This window comes from Chamaea fasciata, unplaced genomic scaffold (assembly GCF_029207755.1).
Source record: "Chamaea fasciata isolate MVZ Bird 193981 ecotype frontalis unplaced genomic scaffold, bChaFas1.0.hap1 SCAF_6, whole genome shotgun sequence".
In the NCBI taxonomy this organism is placed as follows: Eukaryota; Metazoa; Chordata; class Aves; order Passeriformes; family Sylviidae; genus Chamaea; species Chamaea fasciata.
This window is the reverse complement of record NW_027094091.1, coordinates 5,093,298-5,114,821: the sequence shown is the minus strand read 5'-3', so window position 1 is coordinate 5,114,821 and position 21,524 is coordinate 5,093,298. Positions and strand designations below refer to the sequence as shown.

Genomic DNA, 21,524 nt, shown 5'->3' with positions numbered 1-21,524 from the left:
AGTCCTTCCCTATTAATTCCTCACTCTGTGTCAGTTTACAAGGTACCTTCTTTTTTAAAAAAAACTGAATCATTGATAAAACACTAATCTTGATGAACTCAAGTATTTATTATCAGCATTCATAGGCTTAGGGCACCACCCCTATACTTCCGTGCCTCCTGCAAAAACCTAGACAGTTTTGGGCAATGGAAATAAAACTCATTACAGACACAGAACCCTACACAGCTGGGTTTTCAGTTCTCTTTTGCAGTAGCAGGATTGTACAGGAGCCTTGCGCTCTGATCCCATAACGGGTGGAAATGAGTGGAAGGGCTGTAGTTTTTACATGTATTTATCTCATTATAAAGGGTCACTAATGGTGCAGAAGTGCAAAGGTTTGCTCATCAACCATCACTCTTGAGTTAGCCGAAAGAGCGAAAGAGCACGTTCTCTCTTTTGCTGTCAAACACAAATCATCATGAGAGGGCACTAAAGAGCTGTCAATAGCGACACTCTTTGAGACAAGGGTTGTGGTGAGAGGTAATTGTCAAGTATGAAGTCATCAAATATTTCCACTGAGATCTGAGATTGTGTGATTTCAAAATGTCTTCAAAATACAGGGAAGCTGAAGTTCCCTAAGTCTTTTAAGATCTTGTTCTAAAACCTAAGCCTATGATATATCTGGTCTGTCAAGATGAGAGGGGATTTTTGAAAAGTGGACAAGCTCTTTTAATGATGAATTTCAAATACTTGCTGTTTCAAAAAATATTCTGCTTGGGAGATTAGAGCTATCACGAGGCCTTAGAACACCTGGCAGCACACATGGAAAATGAATGAGTGAAATGCAAATTGGACATCTTGACTAGTAAAGATGGACTATTTTCCTTCAAACGCTGGGTTGTGAATTGAGTGCCAAAGATGGTGCAGTTAGATTCAGCAGAATCAACCCTGACAAATTGTAAAGAATATCCCCTATTTCATAGACAAAACAGATGATTTACAAAATTAAAATGGACTGTTTCACAAGTGACTAGAGAGCATTCCTATGGGACAGTGCTGCTCATAGATGTCCTCAAAATTCTCACAGGCCCCCTTGAAATGGAATGCACATATGGCACAAACTGCAACCAGACACTCGCAGCACACTGATCACTAGACTGATCACTAATTTTGCAATCCTGGTTTAAATCTGAGCAATTGACTCAATGGAACAAGGTCAGCTGACATCTCTCAAATCCCAGGAATGCCAATAAGAATGTATTTGGGATTTAGACAAAGCATAGCAAAACCAATATCTGCTTACTTGCAATTAATTTTCCTTCTTAGACATTTCTTTCCAGGAATATTTGAGGGAATAATATGAAGATGGTTCCAAAACAGGGGCATACAAATACATGTTTGATTAAAATCTAGACTCCAAATTTGTGTCTCTTAAGGCCGGAACATTGTGACCCTAGTCTTCAGTCAAACACCTTCCCAAAGGTGAGATGTGAGTGTTCTAAGAGTTCTATTCCAGCAAGACTGTCTTCTTGAAAAAAAAAAAACTCCTTTGTCTTGCCAAAGATTTTAAAGATTTTAAAGATTTTAAAGACAAGAAACTATGAAATATAGAATATATTTTTTTGTAAACCATTCCTGTTGCCAGTTTCCATCACTGGTAGAAACCTCTGTTCTGAAGTTGCCTGGCCTCAGCTCCTCATAGTTGGACTCCTGCACTTTTGTCCATAAAAAATGAAGTCCTTTGGTGTCAGATTTCTGCTAGACAGTGATCAAAAAACTCAGTCAGCTTCCATTTTTTTCATAAGTCACAGAGATGGTTTTTCTTGTGATTGTTTTTCCAAGCCACATCCTGAGTCAAATTTATTGGCACTTTCTTAGATTCTGGACCCCAAAAAGAAGGACACCAAAGCAAGAGACATCCAGCATGGACATTCAGTCCCATTTGCTTTTCTAATCACTGCATCAACCTATGGGCCATGGCTGGCTAAACAGCTACTGCTGCTTTTTAATGCTTTCCCAAGTCAGTTTTCCAGAGAACTGTGTCTTGGGCTGTGAAAATTTCTTAGAATCTCTCACTCTAAATACAGTATTTGCATTCAGTCGTGGTAAAAGTCATCTTGTCCACCCAGTTTCACTTTTGCTCAATACCTCCACTCTTTGGAAGTGCTTCTCTGGGCAGCTTGTGCCAGTGCCTCACCACCCAATGAGCAATAGAAACACATCATAGCATGGGGACAAGCCCTGTGCAGCCTTGATTAAATTTTACTTCATTAATTATGATTCTTGTAATTCTGAGATTGTCTAGTTTGCCTCCCTTTTAGTGTATGCTGAGTGGATTTTTTTGAATCTCTTAAAACTTTTATAATGATCTTTTGTTTCTATTGTCAATTGAAACTGTGTTTATTCAAAAAAGAACTTGATTTTGCTTCTGAGTAAGGTTTTCAGAAGTTCTGATTCTTGACTGCAGGGTTATCAATATTTTTTGACCATTTTAAGACAAATCTTTTAAAAGCTTGAGCTAGCAATCATATTTTAACATGCTTCTTTCCAAGTTATTTGGATTACCACTGTTTCTATTTGTAAAACACTTCTCTAAGGGATTGAATATATTTATCCGTTCACTACAATAATATTCTGGGCTTCATTTTGCCCGTATACAAGAAATCCAATTAAGTAAAACCATTTGTATCAAAGCCATCACTAAAATTAATTCTGTGGTCAGTTCTTCTGAGACTGTCAAAATGAAGTTTAATACTGAATTTCCTGGATTAGATGTAACAGTTTGAGTAAGGAGATTAACTTCTGTAATTTTCAGAAATTCTAAGGCTGTTTAGTTTTGGTAGAAAAATGCCTCCAGCATGTATTAGAATAAGGATCCCCTCTCTTTCCCTCCAGCTACATTTGATACTTGTGAATTCTCTGTATCTACAAGCGGATAACTTGAGTGTGAATTGCTGTTGTGTAGAAGACACCAACTGTTATTCTCTTTACTCCTTAGGACACAAATCACTGACTGTCGAGGACTTGTTTCTGAGGTGTCAGAAAGATCCCAGCAGTCCTGATCATGTCATTGCCTCTCCTTCTTCTGGCCACTTAATCCTCTTTCAATATAATTCTTCCCTTTGTATCTCTGATAATTTGACTAATTCAATTCTCTGTATTTTGATTTTCTATTAAATGATTGCTGACTCTTTCCTCGCTTCACCCTCTGCTTTTGCGTATTGAGTTTAACAGTTAGTGCAGTCAGACCAGTTCTTGGAAAACTGCTTGTTTTCTTCCTTCAGTCTGTTTTTCAGATGAGGGATTTGCTGCTACAGTCACGTACAGTCAGTACAGATTTCTAACGCTGGCTTGGCGGCTGACTCACTGCCAGTTCTTTTCCATCTTGCATTGTTTACAGGACAGAAAGGCTTTATAACATCTCCAGGTGTTCCTGTCCGTTAAGACCCTTTCAAGTTCCCTGAAGTATTGAGAAAATTTTCTCCCTCCTCTGTTCTGAGGATCTGGGAATTTGGGGTAGTTTTAAAATCCCACTGCTGCCTCCTTTCTGTAGGCTAGAGGGAGTCTAAAACACAGGTGGGAAATAAGTGTGATCTACCAAAAGAGGCCTGTTCCTATAACCACATCATAGAGAAACAAAGTTCAGTTCTACATTTTCCTGTCATCAGGAGTGCCCTCACATCCATGACATTCCCTCAGCAGCACGCCCATTCGTTGATATTAGCTTAGCCCCAAACCACCAAGGGCTTTGTTCTTTGTCTCTTCAGTCTTTTCATTCACAGAGCTAAAATTATAGTTTTGTAACTATGAAAAGTCCCATGAGACAGATTTTGCATGATTTACAGGCACCAAATGAGAGAGTTCGAATGCCTTCACCAGAGCAGGCACACCAGGTGTGGTTCTGAAGATATAATTCTGATTTCTCTGAGTTTTCCAACCTGCTTCCACACGGCCATGATCCATGCTTACTTCACCCATCTGTCTTTGTCTGCTGCCATGTCTTTAGTATCTATTACGACCTCACTTTTCCTTATTCAGTCTTCCTGCTATTTCATAGGGATATAACTCAGAGGAGTCACTGCCAAGGACATTCCGATTTTTATCTATCTCATTATAAAATTATATTTGTCCTATTTTTTTTCTTCTTCTGCACACTTAATATAGAAACTAGTAGAAGAACCTTACAATTAGCAAGGTGAGATGACTGGATTGGTTAAGGCTACAATAACCTATTAGTTTGGTGATGGCTGAATGAAGCTTTATTGTAGATGAGGAATATAGTATGTGCTCAAGACAGGTGGAAGAAGTGGTCAAGCTCTTTTTAAAAAGTGCAAATTAATACAGCCTTTGGGCAGCCAACCCCTACAGCTAAAGTCATCTGTCATCAAATAATGTTGTGCTCCATGGTTGCAAGCCTTTGACTCAAGATTGAATCTAAATGCAGGGAGTTTGGCATTTTTCAGATATTTGAGTGAATGAGGAAGAGAACTAGAGGTGTAAGTCACAGAAGCTGATAGAAAAGGCATAAAAATTAGTTATTTTTAAAACAGTCAGAGAGGCTTTAGAAGGAAATCTAAGAGATGTTAGTGGCAGACTTAAAATCATAGCTTGGGATACTGGCAGCTGGTCTATGTCCAGGGTATTTTGTGTGTTCGTGTGCATTAGCAAGATTATCCCAAAGAAGGTCTATGTTACACCATGGAGAATAGCACTTAGGGTCTCATTTATAAGATATCTGTTTGCATCAACAGAGTCATATTCAAGGAAGAACATTTTAAAACATTACTTGTAATTTTGTCTGGATAATTATTTTCCCCTCTGACACTACATAGTTTCAGTTGTGGTTAGACGGTTGCTGTTTTTCAACCCAAATTACTCCAGCATCATGGTGAATAATTCCCATGAGTGTTGGAAGTGTGTTGGAAGCTTTCCCGATAATGCTACCCCAACTCTTCCCAGGCATTCACCGCTCCCAAATGTCAGAGTAAGGTACAGCAATGACTGAATGTGTGCATACTGCTCTCACAGAAAAGTAACCCAAAGTGTGCATTTGTTTAGGTGTATAGGAGACTCACATTCCAACTTATGTTTTCACCACACATTTCAAACTGCTTCATGAACCCTGTGCAGGTCATGGACCCTGGGTGATTCTCACCTGCTCCAGATTAAAGAAACCAACACTGTAAACCAGAGATTACTATTATTAGCAACACGATTAATTAGTAATGTATGTCATTTCCTTAGTGAGCTTTTCCAAGGGGGTTATAAATGTCCATAGAAGATGGCACACTATCAATCTACATGGCTTCACATATTTTGTCCATGCATATATGATTATCGCCATGCCTCTGGCATGATGTTGATTCTAAAGTTAGCCAGGCATTAAGGAATATAAGGCACAGTAAGATGGAATCAAAGGGAGCAGAACCAGGGTAGTGGGAGAAGAGGCCAGGAAAGAGAGCAGGGAGCATATTTCACATATCAGCATTCGCTTGATCCAATTTAGGAACGAGCATCACCCCGCTGTGGTCATGGTCATGCAGTATTTATAGAATGCCATCTCCTGCCTCACAGACATCTAATGGCAACTAAGCATTTGCTCCAAGAGTAAATTTGAACCAGCTGGCCTTTGGGACCAATGGGATATTTTAGAGAAAATCAAAACAATTTGTTTACTTGTGTGATTACCCCCAAAACCAAGTGTTTAATCTTTTAGAGTCATTAATGGAAAGCTCATAAAAATCAATTTTATTCCCTGGCCCAGGTCCAAAAAGGTACTTAAATGAATGCCAAACTTCATGTATGGAAATAATCCCACTGATGAGTGTTCCTGATGAATTGGGACTTTCATTTTAAAATACTTACCACTTTTTCACTCTATGGTGCTTGTCATAGCATTATTTAAGTCTCAACTTAATTTAGCATGTACATAAAAATACTGCTCTCTATTGCATCTACTCTGTATGATCTTTAGAAGAAAAGGGAATTGTGATTGCATGTAGGTTTTTGTGAAAAGCAACTAGGTGTGCATGTTAAAAATTAATCTTCATCAACATTTGGAAATATAAACCCACCAGATCTGCTAGGCTGGCTCACAGTCCAAGGAGTACATTTCATTTTCAAGCATCCCATCACATTGTTTCTGAACTGCCATTTTCCAAGAATTTTCAGTCTGTGAGAAGCTTCTGACAGCTATAGGTTCAGCACTATAACTTCAAACCACAAACTAATTTCAAGTAAGAACATCGAGGCCATTTACCATATGCTAGAAATTCTGCTTTCACATCTGGTCTGTTATTCCAGGAGCAGCCCAAGGTCTCTGTTAGGGTCAGAGAGACACCCAGTGTGGGACTAAGCATCTTTTACACCTTCTACAGCTAAGTTAACTTTTGGGGTCATACTTGGGGGACACTTGAGGGGGAATTAACTGGGCAGTCTGCACCAGCATTGCTCTGCTTCCTTAGGAGGTGAATACCCAGCCCTGCGCCATTGGACAGGGTGACCCGAGGCTCTGCCAGACCAGTGGCCTTTGCCTGTCAATCAATCAATTCTGTGCCCTGCAGAGAGAATTGAACACCACCTTATGAAGGTGCTGAGCATGCAGCTCTTGTATTTTAGTATTACCTTTTCATAAGTACACATCTTGCCTAACATTTTTGTCCTATTGTTCACCTCCTGTGCTGCTGAGCCACATCTGTGTTGGTCTCCACACCCCTCCTGTAAGGCATGAGGACTGGCTGAAACACAGTCTCCATCCTGGCCTTCCCTTGCATTGGATCTTCAGCTGGCTTTGAGCACACCCCAGGAGCTGCTGCATAAATTAACACCAGTGCAGACCTGAAAAAAGTCTTCATTCTGCCAGAGTGTCCTGTCTCCCAGCAGTGGCACTTCCTTGAAAAAGCTCTGGGACTTGCAGCATAGTGTGGAGCCTGTGTGGAGACACAGGCAACAAAGAGCACATTTAGACAAATGCTGTTGGAGAGACTGTGGTTTTGGTCTGCAAAGGAAAGCAGGAACTAAGGTCCATGCACTTCACAGAAGTTATCCCTGTCTTCTATTAATATCTGTTCTGTAGCTGCTGGATAAAAATATATTGCACTCTGAATATTAAGTGTACCCTCAACCAAACCCACAAATTTGCAGGATAGTCATTGTGGATACAGATACAAGATTTTGTGGAGAAGAACTCCACAGAGAGAAGACTAACAAAGCTACAAAACATAAAATACTAGAAATACTTGTGATCCAATGCAGAACACCAAAATCCAATGCAAAGCAGGATGCCACGTAATGCCTTTGACTGAAAGAGATAATCAATATGATGGAGGTTTTTTTTTAATCTTGTGGAATTACACTGTTGATGCAATATCTGTGTCTACTCTTTAGGAAGCTGACTGGAGGGAGTATAAATATAAGCACAGGCTAAAGGTTTCATACCATCACATAAAATGTTCAGTATCGAATATAGGAGACACAAGCACCAAAATGTTCATGGTTACAGATTTCAAATTATGGCAGCACCTAATTCAAACATTACAAAATCATGAATCAGACTTCTCTAAAGCCTGTCTCAGTGTGACACTGAACAGTTTCTATGGAGGAAATCACATATAATTGCCATTTTACAAGATTTACAAGAGTCTTTTATTTTAAGACTGGCTTCAAAATAATGAGATACAGAAAGAAGCACTCTTCCAATTTATCTTACAGTTCGTAAGCCATTGGGATATTTCAGATCTGTGTTTTAAATTCGCTTTGTAACCCAGAGGACTAGAAACTTATTCTTTTGAATAAAATGTGACTTTCTTATGTAATCAGTTGTCCTTGGAGCAAGATCTTTAAGATAAATGCTGAATTTTTGGAAGCTTCTGATAAGCTCCTAAGAATTGGAGTCTCTAAATCAAAGAATAAAAAATGTAATCACAGGGTCATAATATAGGGTCTGTGAGAACGAATTGAATGATGTTAGAAAATCAAAGAAACAACTTCATCTTGCAAAATGACAATTATGTGTGCTTTCATCCCTACAAATTGTTCAAATGTCACAATGTTGCAACAAGCTTTGGAGGTGTTAAACTGATGCCTTAAGTTTTAGCTTTCATATTTTCCAGATTCTGTACTGCATTAGTATATAACTCTGAATTGCATATAAAGTGTTAGCAAGTTCTCTTCACAGTGTAGTTAGACAAACAATCCTTTTCCAACTTGAGAACCATTGCAGGACATCATTGCAGCTTCAGGCCCAAAAAGTATAAACAACAGCAAATTGAGGAGAGCAATCTGGGAGGATGGGACTTCATAACCTGAAGCTGTAATTGGATAATTAACCCCAATATCCAAACGCACCAAAACTTACAAAAGTGTGAAAATGTGTGACCCATCACCCATCTTGGGTGTAGTCTCAGCCAGGCTCTTGTATTGCCCAAGGTGTATCATCTGAAAGCTTTTTAAATAAATACCTAGTTTCTTCCTTGAACACTGTCTAGCCTCTGCTCTAGGTAGCCTCTCAAGGCATCAAAACGAGTACCACAAAATGTCCTTTTCTAAAAATATTCTAGTGGAGCAATTCTGCCTTGGAAAGAGTGGGTTCAAGAGACCAGTGACAGACTTTTCAAGCCATTTGAGTGATTAAATTATGAATAATCATCATCCATCCATTTATACTGAGGATGTCCTACAGTACAAGCATAGGAGTCTCTCTGCTGTGTCATGGTATACACCTTTTCTGAGAACGGCACCAGAACTACTGATGGTTCATGCTGCAAGGCTGATGACTGTGTCATTCTCTGTTATTTTGCCCAAGAATGAAAAATTGAGATGGCACAATAATTGGTGAGGTTTTCAGCAATCATTCCTGATAGCTGAGAGACTGGGATGAAGGGTGACTGGATGTTTTGGTGTTTTGGTGCCACGCAGAGAGGAGTGCTGACTATTTCAGTTTGCACTGGACAGTCTACTCTTCCTCCCAATGTATTTTCCAGACTTGAAGTTTAGCATGACTGGAGAGGCTAAATTCAGGCAGGCATTATTGAGTGGAAAATACATTCTGGTCAGGTACCACTTTCTTTCCCAGTTAGTTCCACACATACTTAGCTGGTTTCATCATTCTAGTGTGCTGACAGGTCCTCACAGGAGTGAAATTATTTGTCCGATCTAGTGCCTGGGCTGATTAATTGGTTCACTATGCAAAATGGCCCTACTGAGATCTGGCTTTATTGAGAAAGAACAGGAGGCTCATTTTGTTCCTGTTTCTGCAGCAACAGATTTCTACAAACACTATTTGTGGTGTTGGTAGAGAGATTCAGAATGGTATCTGCATAATTCTTGTTGGAACTATTTCCCTGGATGTTTCCTGCACCAAAATGAGTATGTGCAGCACCCTGCTAGGGCCATCAACTCTGTGTTTGTGTACTTCACTGCCTTCACATTATCTTCCCGCCTGGAATGGCAGCTATCGATCACAGCCTAAGGTAGGCACTGCCTCAGTGAGGTTGTAGACACAGCCTCAGAGTGTAAATCCACCTAATACTGAATCTCCCTTTGCTATCTGTTGAGTTTGGTGCTTCAAATAACCTGTGAGGAGAGGCTGATTTTCCCTAAAATAGTATTTTACCTTTTTGTATTTATTCAATAGGAAATTAGGCACCTCCAGAACATAATTCAGTCCACATATATTAGACAGACACATCTTCCTAGGTGTGTCACGAAAATCAGTAGCTTTGAAAGTGCTCCCCTGTGGATATACCAAGGTGGATTGGAGCTGCAGATTCCCATCAATGTGCTGTTGAGAGTTTCTAGTGCCATATCTTCTGGCTATCATTTCCCAAGGAAGTCCTGGAGAGTCTGGAGATGCCAAAACCCTGCTGGTCTTCACAGGGTGAGCCCATCACACAGAGCTGGTGGACGAGGGGTTGTCTCTGTGAGATTAGTTGAATGCACTCAAGATTGAAGGTAATTCAGTCTGAAAGTGACCCCAGGAGGTATCTAGTCCAACCTTCTGCTCAGAACAGGGCCAGCTATGAGGTCAACCTGTTCCTCTGCTGTCCTCATGATAAAAGAATTTCCCCTTTTTCCTGGTCTGAACCTCTCTCATATCAGCTTGCACCTGCTGCATTTCATCCGCCTCACATGCATGGCAAAAAGCATGGATGTAGCTGTTCAGCTAAAAGCTGGCTTTGAAATGTACACAGAGCACAAGGAGAACAAGTAAATGTAATGTATAAGGAAGACATTCAGATATTCAGTGTTTCTTTCTCTGTTTGCACTACTATTAATTGTTTTGTTCGCTAGGGAATGATAAGGTGCTCTCTGTTAGCGACTCATAACAGGCTCAGATGAAAACACTGAACAAACCCAGCATTTTCAAAAATCTGAACGTATTTGCCAAATACAGAAATACACAAAAGTCATAACTGACATTTTAGAACTAATTGACTGTAGTTTGGAAGCAAAATATGACTTCCAGAATTTGAAATATATAAGTGCTTTTCCTAAGCATACAATTTTTTTCATGCTTGAATAACATGTAGTAACTACAACAATTATTCTTGGGAGGACCTCAGACCTAGCTCATTACCTTGGCATGTCTGATGGTCACTGAGCTCCTAACAGAACCTCTATCTCACTCTGTCTCTCTCTCTCACCCGCCTTGTCCTGGTGAGTGGTTGCTCACTGCCCCTTGTGGCAGCCCCGCTCTTGCTGCTGTCTAAAACAATCTGAAATGACAAAGTCTGATTTTCATATGCAAACATCATATGTTTTTAAAAATCACCTGTTTGTATCTAGTGAACCTAACCTGACTGGCTCCATGCTGAGCAAATGACATGGCTTGAAGATTTTGTTCCTAGCTGTTGGGCAAGAAATCTTAGATTGAACTCAAAGAGACAGAGTGGATGTTTGAAAAACAATTCATTTTCTAAAAAATTTAGACCTGAGGATGAAATCTCCATCACTAAAGGGTTTTAGGAGTAGGTTTGACAGCCAGCTGTCAGGAATGTATTAAGTTGCTTTTCTCCTGGGTTTGGATGAGGGTATGGACCCTTCCAGTACACTTCCTTTTGGTTATTCCATTACCATGAGGTAGTGTCTACCTCCTATTTTGCTATAAACAGAGACAAGGAGAGAGTCTCCAAACTTGGGACCATAGTTCAGTGCCTGGAGCTAGATGGGGTGAGCTTAGATTTTAGTTGGTCATCCTGAGCTCATTAGTTAGCGAGTGACTAAATCTGTCACTTGAATAATTTCTGATAGGAACAAAAGCAATGGTGTCTGGTGATGGCCATTCATATGCAGCTCATGCTTGAACTTTTCTGTTTTATGGATGCTGATCCTGCTCATTGGGGTACCCACATGGACCCCAGGCTGTAATTATTCAGCTCTATTATATGAACATATTGGAGGGTAAGTGAAGGCAAGGGAGGAAGAGGACATGATCATCAGCCTTAGTTTCTGCTTTAACTTCATTTTCTGTTAATTCAATAGCTCTCCAATTGATCTCAGAGAGAGCAGACAGAGATCTCGTTTAAGAAAAAGTCCTCTTGCTGATGTTTATGACAAAGTGGAACCTCTGGTGGTTAGTTGTACCCAACCTAAGTAGTTCATCTCTCCACTTCAGAGCAAATCTCAGCTATTTGCAGAGGACATTTTCACCATTCCCTTATGACACAGAAATGACAGGAAGGTTCCTGATATATGTGTCAGAAAGCAAACCCAGCTCCTCTGACAATACTAGATCAATCTTCAGAACACCATATTGATGCTACCTGAATAAGTGTCCTTGCTATATATCAAATTTCTGCAGCCTGCATAACACAAATTGCTGGAAGACTTTAATACTTGAGGAAACCCATCTGATCCTATGGGCAAGCACTTTGTCTGAGATTTCTAAGAGCAGAGAAGCTCTCAACTTTTGCCTCTTTGCACTCACCTAATTACCTGACTTGGTGCACCTAATTAACTTGCAATGCTTTCATCAAGGGAATCCATGATATTTCCAAACAGTTTTGTGGCAGCCGCAGATGAGCTCTCTGTAGAAAAGACACAATCTGCTTTTTAATTGCTGTGTCCGTTTTTCTCTATTCCCCTTCTGTATTTTCTTTCAAAAGAATCAGAAGTGGGGAGAAACAAAATTGAATGAAGGGCAGAAGAAATGCCATGTACTCTTGAGACAGCATTGTGTAACACTGAATCCTAAAGAGACCATATGTACATGAAATGTAGGTTAAATTCCCTTCACCTTTCATTGCAACAAATAGCTTTTTATTATTTAGCGTCCCTTTACATCTGATGGATTTAACCAGGGCATATGAATTTCCACATCCTTTTTCCACCCTTCCAAGGGTGGTTCTTGAGATGATGTTTTCTTGCCTGGCCAAAACATTTCAAAAACAAACTCCACTTGATGTCTTCCAGGACACTTATGGACTCTTGTACTTGAGTATAACACTGGGAGTCAGGAGTTTTGGGAACTATTTCTGTCTCTGGCACTAAATACTGGAGGAGAGACTCAACAAAAGACTCTGACCTTTTAAAAGAGAAAGTTAAACTCAAGTTTTCACCTAGACCTCCTCTGCTGAGAGAAGGAAGATAAATACACTTATGGATGTATCATTCCACACCAAACAAACATGTTTAAGTTAAGTAACTCATCTTCAAGGTAAATACTGGCTATAGTAGTGCCTCTGTACTGCAGTGATATTCTATGTGGAATGGAGACAATGAAGTTTATTAGGTATGATATGAGGGCAACCATGAAATTTTAGCTACTAATTTATGTCATATATTTTTAAAACTCTGTTCAGGAAGGTTAATTGAATTTATTGCCATATTTACCCAATAAAAGAAAAAAGCAACAACCTGTACAAAACTTTTCTCCAGTGAGAGAGATTTCCAGAGGAAAACTACAAGTACCTCTTCTGAGCCCAGACAGTCATTATTCATTTAAACAGGGAGCAGGAGGATGGAGAGTTCTTGTACTTTATGCACAGCTGTGTAGGCTGTTCGCATTCACTTAAAGGTCTCAGTCTTTCCTTGCTCCCATTCATTGGTGTGCACCAGGTGATGTGGTTGGCATTGTAGTCAATCCAAGTGCAATGCCATGTCGTGCTCTCAGAACTTCCCTTTTCCTATTTTCACTTTTTTTAGCATTTTAATTCTGGTGCACTGTTTTTGCTGCTGATGACAATGGCTTAATAAGTGTTTGTTCTGTCTTCTCAGCATTAGCCTGTATTTTTCTGTCTGTCACCTCTTTACCTCTCATACCAATTTGCCTTTTTACTCTCATCATACCATCTTACAACAAGCTGAGCGATAATAAGTCCTGGCAGAACTGGACTCTCAAGTTAATTTTTCTGTGGGTTTGCATTAAATCTCCCAGTCTTGGCTATCCTGAACATTTTGAGCCAAGAGGGCATTTTAGCTCCTGGCTGGGCAGTGGTAAGTAAACACAGCAGCAGTCTGCAATACTGTCCTTGCAGCTACCCATGATTATTCTCTTTCCACACTAAGAATTGGCCATTTGTTCCTACTCTTTGCTCCTTATCTCTTCTCCAGTTTTTAATCCATGACAAGACTTTACCTTTCACCCCTGGCCAAGTTTCTCAATAGGCTCTTGTGCCGGACTTTATCAAAAGCCTTTTGAGAGCCCTCTGAGTCCTCCCTGCGCTGCAGCTTTGTTAACCCTTGCAAGGGATTCAAGCTGTAAAACAAGAACATGAGAGAAAGAAGATTATGGCTCACAGGCAGTTTGCTGGTTGGCACATCTCTATCATTTTTGTGTTTTCTTGGCCAAATGGGTTCCAGTTGCAGGAGGGATATGATTTATATGAACCTGCTTTTCTTGGAAGCAGTCTGGCTGCTCCTTCACCACATTTTGGGGGGGAGCAGGGGATGGCCACTTAAAGAGTTTATTTTAAATCGTGGACTTATTTTGGTCTCTAGGTGTTCATGTCAAACTCTGAATTGACTGTTCCAGATCCCCAGCCTTGGAAACAGACTTGTATGGATCCTGTGCCAACTGTGTGTCCAGTTTAAAGGCACAATTTGGCTGCTTGAATGTGGCCCAGCACCATTTAAGATGACCATGAGTAAGCGGTTATGTTCCTCACAGAACAGCTCTGTGGGTAGGTACCAAATGGGCACTGTGGGAGATCTGGGCAGTGCTGGACAGACAGCTGGAAGTGGGCATTTCTCCAGAGCCAGAGTGCACAGCTTGCAGCTTGAGGTTGGGCAAGAGGCCTCCAGAGGTCCCTTACAACTTCACTTTCTTGCCTAGGCTCCGATATAATCTTAGCAACACTTGACACTCCCTGGCTCCTTGCCTTCCCTCCAAACCCTTCTGCAGAGGGCAGCAGCAGCTCCCAGGCCTGCAGGGCACTTCCCATTGTGCAGCCTCAGTGGGTGACTGGTTGGGCTGGCAGAAACCAGGCCCTTTTCTCTGTTCAGAAGCTTCTGTTTGCAGTGACTTGCCGTTTTGCATAATCTGACCAAGCCCCTCCTGCGCCCTATTTCACCACTGCAGTGTGTGTCCTTTACTGTCACAATGTAGACATTCCACTGCTAATGTCTCATTTACTGTCATGTCTCTGCTACCACAGAAGCAGGTCCCTGGTGAAATGTTCCCAACCCTGCATGAACTAAGCCTGATCACATTACTGCTCAGTCTTCAGCCAGCCCTGAACAGGCTTCCCTTCCTGCATGTTTTTACTCCCTCTGTCTGGGCCTTCTGAAGTTTCACCTGGCAAGATGTCTATTAATAAAAGCTGAAAACTCTCAAATCTACAGCGCCTGCACTTCGAAGCAAGATGGGTGCATTCAGTATCTCTCAGGGCATAACTGACTGAAGTCTCCGGCTTTTGTATGGATTAACATCATCACAGCTGGACTTTGTTTTCACTTGATATTATTATCACCATAAAACTGGCAGACAGAAGAGAATATAGGCAGTAAGAGACTCTCAGTAGGTCTCGCTTTGTTTGTGAGAACCGTGACCATTTCCTTTTACCTCTGCAGCCTTGATTCTGCTGCACTTGCTTCCTGAATCCATGCTCCTGGGGGTTCAGTCATACATGCTCCAGAATTATTCCTTCTGTAAAAAAAAAATACCGAAATTGTAAGTGCATCTAGAGAGGAGCTCACTGGATCCTTGGGGCAGACAATGAGAATTTCACCATTTGCTTCCTTGGTTTTTTACCTTATTAATTTTTTATATCTACTCCTGCCTGTAATATGTACATAGGATAATAATAATAATACAAAAAGTACTTTGACTATAAATAAATATGCAGTTTTGCTTTCTGTAGTACTGTCACCTTACAATGAATATAGCAGGAGTTGCAGAGCATGTACTGAAATCTCTGGCTTTCACAAGGCATCCCACAATTCCCAGAAGTAAAAAAGCTTAAAAAAAAAAAAAAAAGGAGAAATACAATAGCATTTTTCAGTCACTACCTGTAATCTTTAGGGACATCAAAAGACTCTGGAGGCATCTGCTATATATACTGAAGAGTCTGAAGAAATACTGTCATCAAGAAATCAATTCCCAGCTTGTAAACAAGCAGATAAAAGTTTACAAAAGAACACCCTCAACAGAGATATATGACAGTCCTACAAAGACACCTACCTCTTCTGAGGCAGCTGCATTAAGAAAGCTTTAACCCTTCAGGCAGTGATCAGAAAACCCAGCCAGTCTTTGGACATGTTTTTGTTGATCATTTTGCCTCCTTAGGAAGTGAACACCACAAACGTGTTTCTTGGGAGAGAGCCAAGGGCTTGCTGAGGACAATGGTTTTATCCCAAAGCTCTTGTTCAGGACTCAAAGAAACATTGATGTTGTGTAAACACCGTTTAAAGTTGCCACAACAAGAACCCTGACAACAACAGATAATATAGTATAATATAATACAATATAATATAATTAATATAATATAAATGCAATGTAATGTAATATAACTGTTTGAAAGGAGGTAAGATGTTCAAATTAGTGATGTCACTGCTCATGCCAGGTTGATTCCCTGAAGAAGAGCAAATCTATTATCATCAGAGCACAGGGAAGTACCCTCTACAACGTGACCTCCTTGTTCCTTCACCTTTGGTCAGAGTTTGACAGCTTTTTACTAAGTTTTGGCACTTAGCTATATTCATGTTACAGCTGCCTTGCCTTTCTGAAACACTGCTGCTGACTAGGGGTACAGGAGGTCATCGATTTTGCAAAATACCTGTATTTTTGGTAGGATTTCTTTACAGGAAGTTTTCTGACAGTTGTAAAAACAAATTGTTCTAATTATGTTCTGTTTTAATTTTTCTAACAGAATCAAAAGGGTTAATACGAAGGAGAAGATTTGAAAGACTGGGAATTCACTTGCATACCTCAGCTTCTTGAAGCCAGGAAAGATTTAAACAACAAGGTATGAAACCTATAATGCTGTACTTACTCTGGCCAGTGAAGGATTAAAAAAAAAGTAGTTAACGTTTTCTGGAAGGGGAAAGGTTTTATACACAATGGGGAAACCAACCATCATTTCCTTAAATGTCAGCAGAGTGAACAATCACATAAAATAAAACTAAAAAAACCCCAAACTCTTCTGCACATGAAAAAATAGAATACTGCTGTGGGATTCCTGCAGTAACCATATGACTTAGGGTTAAATCTGAGTAAATCAGATTTTACTCAGCTCAGCTTCAGAGCATCCAAAGGAAAAATGTGCTGCTTTCTTTTCCATGAAAATACAGCTTTTCTTCTATTTAATTCTGGGACTAACAAAAGGGGAAGATTGTATGAGTCAGAAGTAAATTGCTATAATAGGAAATAATTTTTGTTACTCTCACTCACCTCAACTGTTTTCATTTGGCTTTCTTAAGTGTAGTACAGAGAAACCTTATTCAACCTTGATGCTCTGGTGTCTCAGGGATTATATATCAAGCTCATTTTAAATCACAGATTTAACACATCATGTGTTAGCTTTCAGCACCTGATAAATGTTATGGGTTTCCTAATGAACTTGCAGAATTGGAACCACCAATCCATCGGTTCTCCAACTGTTGTTTGACTATGTGGCATTAAAGGCTGCACATTTTATTAACAAAAGGAAAACCACCCTTAAAATAAAATACTCTACCCAAGAGCCCAACTGCATAATGCTCAACCTCAAATCCAATTTGTTCTCCTAGCTGGCTTCAGAATACACAAACTGGGTAGTTTTAACAACTAAAAAGGTTTTCTAGCAACATACCAAAGATGGATCAGATTCAATCACCTGCTACAATCTAAGGATGCTTTTTTAAACGGAAAATAATCATAGCAAAAGAGTTTCAGAAGCTAAAATAATAAAATGCTGAAACTGAGTGGAAATAACTCTAGAACTGTGGACACAATGGTTGGAAGGGAGTTCTGGAGCCCTCTTGCCCAGCCTCCTGCTCAAAAACAGATGACTACAGCTCTAGATTACATCAGATGTAGCTTTGCTACCCAGATTTTGAAAACCTACAAAGACAGAGGCTGAGCTCCCGTTCTACAACCTGTTTCAGTGCTGCACTATATTCCTTATGAAATTATGTTTTTTACGCTGTCCTTCCCAAGCTGCAGACCGCCCATTCCCCTCTCTTACTGCCCTGTGCTCCTGAGAAGGGTTTGTTTCCATCATTTTTATCACTGTCTATCAAGGAGTTGCGGACAGCTGCTGAATTTCTCCTTTCTTTTTCCACACTATGAGCCCAAAAGGGCAAAAGGTCCCTGACCATGTAACTAGAAATGTGTTTTGATATTGGGGAACTAAAGAAGTTCCCATTTGGAATGCAGCAGACAATACTGGTTTAATGCATGGGCAGAAGAAGGTCCCATAGTCCTTTGGAGACCTGCCCAGGATGGAAACTTCCAACAGACCAAAAATATTGCAGAGCCTTTTCTGCAGAGGAGGGATGAAGTTGCTTAATGGAGAAGGGGAAGAGGAGGGTTTGACAGGGCCATCTCCTCTGGAGAAATTGCCTCCTGCCAAAACTTTCATTCCTCTGAAAGCATCTCAGCCCAATTAGCTTATAATTTAATCTCCTGTGTTTCATCTCAGGGTGTTCCAGCTGCTGTGGGTTTTATTTGCACATACATGGTTTGTAGTTAGAGGGATGCCAGCTCTCTCTCTGAGAGGACTAAGAGAACCAGCTGAACATTAATCTGGTGTGGGCAAGCACCTGCAGCACAATAAATGCATCCCCTGATTTTCTAAAACTCCCTCTTTCACTGCCTGCTCTTTCCTCTTCCCTCACTAAAATTTTTGCATTTATTTTTTTCCTTTTTTTTCCTGGCTCTATGCTCCTCTTTTACAAACAAACACCTCTTTTTCTGCATTCTTGGTTCCTTTCCCCATCCTCTCTGCTCCCTTCCTCCACAGCTGTGCATTAAGTCTTGGTGCCAACATTTGAGCCCAGCGTGCAAACCTGTGCAGCTTCACATCCCAACTGCTCTTGTGAACCAAAGAAAAACTCCCACTCTCTGCAGCAAGCCTGCTAAGCTGGGGTGTATTTATAAGGAAGATCTATGAGACCTAATGACAGAAAGCACTTGCTACATGTACACAAAGCATCACAACAAGGGGAGGCCAGCCAGCTCTCTGTGTTCCTGGGGACATGCTCTCTGTCTCTGCCATGGTGGTGTTTGTGGATTGCAGCACATTTGTCCATAATTTACACATGTCGGGCAGCCTGACTGGGGCGGCTGATCTTACCAGGCAAGCAGATGTCCAGAAATCCTGACATAGCCATGGAGCATGGGAACATCTGTGCTGTAGGGTCAGAGCACTCAGATGGAGTATCCTGGGAAGCCACGTGGGACCCTTGGCTGTGGCAGTAACATCAGCTACTGCGTGACCCAAACATGGAGGGTCTGGAGGGCACATCCCAGTGCTCCTACAGCCTTTTGCAGTTATAACAAGCAGACAGGGTCAGGGCAAAAGAGGAGGCTGAGGAGATTTTGTCTGTGCCAGAGGCTTGTCTTGCTGCTGTGGATGTCACTGCATTTTTCGTGCCTGGATTTGCTACTTTCAGCATGGAGATTGTGTTCCCTTTCTGCTTCTCTATTCAGATGATCAGCAGTGATGCTGAGAATTTTTTGATGTCCCTCAGGCCCAGCAGAGACACAATAGTCAATTGCACATCCCCTGAGTGATGAGGGAAACCTGCAGCACAGTACAGAAGTACATGGCATTCCTTATTTTTTTGGACTGAAAATAAGCAGGTTTATTCATATAAATCTGAGGCTTTTTTAACCATTGTGGAGGAAGAACCATGTCCTAAGCCTAAATTTCACCAGGTCCCAAGTAATTGACACTGAACAGAGACAACATGATACCAAAGCCTCAGGACTGCTGTTAGAGTCAGTGGCACTCGCTCTGCCTGCACCAGCAGCTCCTGGGCAGCAGGATCCTCACTGCCCTCCCAGTCCCTGCACAAAGCACTCTCCCATCTCTAACACCAGAAGGTCAGAAAGGAGTCCTCATCCCCATCCTGTTCTCAGTTTTGACTGAAACTTTCAGATATGGGTGTTAGGATATGAAAATCCCAGCACTGACACTGACACCACATTTACAGGATCTAAGCCAGGGCCAGTCTGCATGGCACTGTGACATATTTACCCAATAGGCACAGTAAAGCAGGGGAATGAATGCATTACCCTGTAGCTTCCTGAGAATAGTCAGGGTAATAATGGTGACATCCTTACAACCACATTTATCTGTTTCCCTGGGGATCCAGGCAGCTAGGAGTAAAACTTCACCATATAGCGGACAACAGACAGGGAGCAATCCCCATCCCAAACTTCCTAAATCCAGCAGCTTTCATCACAATGGCTGCCGCTGGAGGAGGTGGGAGACAGACCATGGCAAGGGCTAGGGGACACTGTTTCAGCCTTGCCAAGTGTTGCCACAGGCCATGTGTATCTCATGCTGTCAACAGATCACAAACCCAGTGCATTACAAAGTAGAGGCTCTGGGTTAGACACATGTCCAGGACAAAGAGAGACTGATCATCTGATGATGATGCCTCTTCCATGATCTCATTACTGTCGACACCATACTCTGAGAAGTCCCTCACTGATTAAAGATCTCCACTCCCATCATCCTTCCCAGGCCAGACGTGGGGAGTCCAGCCTCCTCAGGTTGGTTTCCATGTTTAGTCTTCTACTGCAGTAGAAGAGGCTTTGTCTCCATAAGGGGGCACCGAAGGGAGCCTGGGTGGCTCTCCTCAGGTTGAGAAGCTCCCCAGCAACTCCTAAACCAGGGAGAGCCAAAAAAAATAGCATCTCCAGTTGGGGACAAGCATGCTTCTGTTTTCTTACCTGAGCCTCGCAGACAGGCAGGATGCTTTGCTACTGACATGTAGGATCCAAATCTGATCCAGCTAAAACTCTCTTTTAACTGGCTTAGAGAAAAGGTTGTATTTATTAGAGATATAGATATAGCTATTTTTATTGTAGACAAAAAGTTATATGTAACTTTGCCAATGTGGAAAAGTAAACACGACTTTGCCCATTTTTTTTTTCTCACTGATTTTAATATTCTGCGTTTTTATTCTCTCAGACTCTTGGAAGAAGGGGAGTGGTTGTCCTGCATTGTTTCTGCAGCTTTGTGTGATGGCCTCTTCTGCAGAGTCTTTGGGGGTCCTTGGAGGAAAAGCGTCACATGAAGGAAACCACCTCAGACAGGGCTTTCAGAAAGATAGATGTGCCACTCTTGACAATGTTATAGTAATAAATAGTCCCTTCTCTTCCTAGTCCCAGGGAAGAACTCTTTCCTAGATGGGAATGCAGCTTTCCATGTCACAAGCAGAACATCCGAAATTAGCTGAGGGGTTTGAAGTCTTTGCCAGCCAGTGCTCAAACAGCATTACCTCCTGGCAGGGTGCCTGGCCCCACTCTGTCCCTACTGGAGAGCCACAGTTGGCCGTGGCTATTAACCCTTGAGGCCATCCCCTGAGCCCCCAGCCAGCACAGAAAGCAATGGGGAGCTTTGGCTCGAAAGCTGGTCCGGTGTAAACCTCCTCAAGTTCAACCAAGTGAATGGGAATTCCAAGTTGGGATCTCCCCTGCAAAGACAAGCTGAGAAAGTTGGGGCTGTTCAGCTTGAGAAAAGGAGGTTGCATGGAGATCTCATAGGAACCTTCCAGTACCTGAACAAGGCCTACAGAGAAGCCAGAGAGGGACTTTTCATCAGAAACTGTAGTGATAAGACAAGGAATAATGGATAAAAATTGAAAGAGGGGCAATTTAGGTTAGATATTAGGAAGAAACCACTTAAAATTCTATGATTCCATGTCCTCAGTCAAAGCCAAACCTGCTCAATGAGCCCTGTGGACCAGCCAGCAGCTATTGACATGGTGGAGAGGATTCCACAGACACGCCAGGTCCCAGGAGGCCACACCAGAACTACACATTCCAGCTGCAGTCAGAGAGACCCCAGAGGAGAAGTGGGCCTGTGCTGCATTATGTGCTCTAGAGATGCAGTCCAGGGAATTTGTCATCCCAAAGAGTTTAGCATCCAGGAGGAACTGGATGTACTGTCGGG

General features: G+C 41.5%; 1 long non-coding RNA gene across 1 annotated transcript; it reads right to left on the bottom strand.

Moving 5' to 3' along the window:
- Window positions 1–12,779: 12,779 nt before the first annotated feature.
- LOC136290506 (uncharacterized) lies at window positions 12,780–16,874 on the bottom strand. The gene is made up of 3 exons (XR_010721158.1): window positions 16,808–16,874; window positions 14,981–15,064; window positions 12,780–13,675 (listed from the first exon to the last, which is right to left on the bottom strand). It is a non-coding gene; the product is annotated as an uncharacterized lncRNA (long non-coding RNA).
- Between the last annotated feature and the right edge of the window lie 4,650 nt (window positions 16,875–21,524).